General features: G+C 46.9%; 2 non-coding genes across 2 annotated transcripts; one reads left to right on the top strand and one right to left on the bottom strand.

Moving 5' to 3' along the window:
- The first annotated feature begins 1978 nt into the window (after positions 1-1978).
- LOC133145993 (U5 spliceosomal RNA) lies at positions 1979-2092 on the top strand. Its single transcript, XR_009711234.1, has one exon. It is a non-coding gene; the product is annotated as a U5 spliceosomal RNA (small nuclear RNA).
- Positions 2093-2491: 399 nt separating this feature from the next.
- Positions 2492-2709, bottom strand: LOC133145920 (small nucleolar RNA U3). The gene has a single exon (XR_009711165.1). It is a non-coding gene; the product is annotated as a small nucleolar RNA U3 (small nucleolar RNA).
- Positions 2710-3710: the final 1001 nt, after the last annotated feature.

Consider the following 3710-nt stretch of genomic DNA (forward strand, 5'->3'; position numbering starts at 1 on the left):
CCGAAACATATGTCCACAGTCCTTGTGCCATACGTCCTGATGGGGGTGTCGTTGGCGGATGTTAAGGGCGGGCCGTGCAACCCTCCAGCAGCGTCGTCCACTGTAGCCGTCAGGACGCTTCTCTGGGCGCCGGTGTCACAGAGGAATCTGCGACCAGAGAGGGAGTCCTCAACGAACAGCAGCCGGTTCTTTTTGCCTGCGGTCACGGCCACTACTGAGCGCAGGCTTTGGCGTTTCCCGTCGTGTCGAAGTTGCAAGGGGAGCGGCACCTTTTAGCCTTGGCGCCAAAACGTGCATGGAAGTAGCACAAACCTGTGCTGGTGCGGCTGTCAGTTGCAGCGCGTCCTCTGCCAGGGGAAACGCCAGCGCTCGGGGACGTGTAGCTGCGTGTTGGGGCCAGCACACCAGGGGCGAAACGCTGGGTGGCCAAGTAGAAACGGTCCGCTTCCTCCGAAAGAGCACGCGGCTCCGTAATGGTCGTATTTGCGAGGGCCGTTTGGACGTGCGGCGGCATATGTCGCAGAAACAGTTCAATGAAAAGAAAATTCGGCTCTTCCCCACCCAGCAGGTTTAACATCATCTCCATGTGTTCAGAGGGTTTTCTGTCCCCCATGCCTTGAATAGCAAGCAGGCGCCGGGCTCGTTCGGATCGCGACAGTTCAAAAATCCTGAGGAGATAAGCCTTGAGCCCTGCATATTTATCCTGGGCCGGAGGGGAAGTGATGAAACTTACGGCTCTGGCTGCGGTGGAGCTTCCGAGTGCCGAGACAACGTGGTAGTAGCATGTGGCGTCATCCGTAATTCCCCGGAGGGCGAACTGAGCCTCCGCCTGTGCGAACCATGCACGTTGCTGCAGAAGTCTCCCAAAACTCAGGCAGCCTAAGGACGGCGGAATGCGCCATGCCGTCTCGCTCGGTATTCTGTTCAGTCCCGGAATCCTCAGCGGGACTGATGTCAGGGTCACCAGTGTGGTGTGCAAGGACTGGAGTCGGAGGCGGAGTGATAAATGACGGTGCCAACGGCAGTTGTTTTAATGACATTTATAATTAGCTTCTCTCAACCACGGGCCGACTCTTTTCCCTTCGAGATCCTAACACACACTCCTCAAACAGGAAACTCCCACACGTGTAAAACATCCCACCGGAACTCGGCAACGTGAACTTAGGTTCCGGGTGAATTATGTCTACCCACTACAAGACTACCAATTCAAGTTACGGTCTAAATATATCGACTCATACTAATGCTTCTTTTCCTGCGCATCACGTGATTCCCGTTTCTTTTTGTGGTCAGGTGCGGAAGTCAACGCTGCTGCCATCTAGCGGTGTAACGGCATATACGCTTTAACAAATAATAATCACTCGCAGGGCACACAGAGACGAAAAACCGTCCGCACTCGCACCTACGGGCAATTTGGAGCGCTCAATGGGCCTATCATGCATGTTTGGGGGAAATGGAAGGAAACCAGAGTGGAGAACGTGCACAATGCAAACAAACAGGTCAGGGAGTTGGAACCGAACGCAGCAGAGCAAGCATGGACTCACAACGACACGTTTAGAGTGTAAACGTTTCCATAGAATTGCCAAACACCAAATACTTGTTCGAACTATACATCTTAGTTTGCATGTTCTCCCCGGGCCCGCGTGGGTTTTCTCCGGGCACTCCGGTTTCCTCCCACATCCCAAAAACATGCTTGGTAGGCCGATTGAACACTCCAAATTGTCCCTAGGTGTGAGTGCGAGTGCAAATGGTTGTTTGTCTCTGTGTGCCCTGCGATTGGCTGGCAACCGGTTCAGGGTGTCCCCCGCCTACTGCCCGATGACGGCTGGGATAGGCTCCAGCACGCCCGCGACCCCAGTGGGGACTAAGCGGTACGGAAAATGGATGGATGGATGGATGGAAATGGTTGCTAGTGTGACACCGCCTGTTACTTTGGTGAGACCAGCAATGGGGTGGCCCGTTTGGACAAGCCGAAATCAGTTCACTCTTGTTTCTCTTCAGACCGCATAAATCTTTCGCCTTTTACTAAAGATTTCCGTGGGGAGGAACAACAAGAGTATATCTCAATTTTTTGATGCTCTGCGAAAGCGGAGCTTCCTGTACTTGTCAATGGAAAGTAATCAAAATTCCTGCTTTGTTGCCATTAATTCTGCCATAGCTTACAGGTAACATCCACCCATTCAAATATAAAACTATCTAATATGAGCAATAAATTAATATATTTTCTACTAATTATACTATATGTAAGGGACAATAAACAATTTAGCCATTAAAATATTTATTATTAAAGTTAATTCAGATTTGTGTCGAAGTTGTAAAGATTTAAGCCGTGTAAATGAATACAGCCATAAGTACTTCAGTACAAAAGTACTTCAGAAATACATAACAGGCTTTTGTTAGTTGAACTAATACGACGATACTGTTAATCGACTGAGTTGAATATCAGGAGTACGCCACTACATTAGCTTAATTTTTATTTAACCAATTTCAAAGAACTACTCTGATCATGTCCCTCCCCTCAATGCTCCACTAGGAAGCATAGAACGCTCATCAAAAGTGGAGAATCTATGATATAAACATCATTATTCTCCGCTAGCTTCACGCTCAGGAAGGAACATCATTTCTCATTATCGTAGTTGGCGAGACCGTTCATTTTAGAATCACATATCTCAAGTTAATAACTATAGAAATGATCCCTGAAAGTATAGTCTTAATTCATCAACGAGGGGCGGCGGGAAGTCATCTGCGAGTGTACCATTTTTACCCAGAGGGCAACCACGACTAGTAAAGGACTATGTTTAGATTGTAGGGGTGTAACGATACATCGATACACATCGATTAATCGATATTATGCTCTACGATTTATTGGCATCGATGCTAAAGGTAAACATCGATTTATATCGCCGTGTTTGACCTCGGACATTAGACGCGACTTTATTTTGAAATCCAGTTCATTGTTGCTTGCTTCCTCTTCCGGGAGCAGGGAGCAGTGCGCGGCGTTGTTGTGTTGTGAGCAGAGCAGGCACGTGAAAGGGGAGTCGACAACTAGTACGCGGCTCCTGGGCTGGTGCTATGGCTAGTGTCCAAAAAGACGAGGAAATTTGCTCCCCTTTAGGCTTCAAGTCATTCGTTTGGAAGCACTTTGGATTCCAAAGAAAAGATGGCTCAACGGACAAGACACGTGCAGTTTGTAAATCCTGCCATGCGGTGATCAAATATTCAGGGAGCACAAATCTCGCCGCACATTTAAAGAAAAAACACGACATCAAAGTTAAGTGTTAAAGTAAGCAATTTGTATACTACAATACTCTTGTAATTTCCTAAATAAAGAGTTTGCAGTACCTTGTGGATTTTGCGTATGAATTGTTATAAATCAGGATATTGTTCTATATTTTTTATTAAAAAAAAAAAATATCGATCGTAGAGCACTATATCGCGATATATCGTGATTGAATCGCAGCAGGCTTTAAGATATCGGCAAATATCGTATCGAAGTTCTTTATATCGATATTATATCGTATCGTGACAAAACCCGCGATTTACACCCCTATTAGATTGTATTAGAAAGAGTGCCGACGTCATTAGGGTATTTGGCAACACAGCCATCATTGGCTGAGCGCTCGATCACGTACCCACGATCCTTTGCGTCAATGTTTAGAACAAGCAATTTTTTTAACACTTGTTGTGTTACAAGTATACTTGTTTAAATTGTC

The sequence above is a fragment of the Syngnathus typhle genome, linkage group LG21 (assembly GCF_033458585.1).
Source record: "Syngnathus typhle isolate RoL2023-S1 ecotype Sweden linkage group LG21, RoL_Styp_1.0, whole genome shotgun sequence".
Taxonomy (NCBI): Eukaryota; Metazoa; Chordata; class Actinopteri; order Syngnathiformes; family Syngnathidae; genus Syngnathus; species Syngnathus typhle.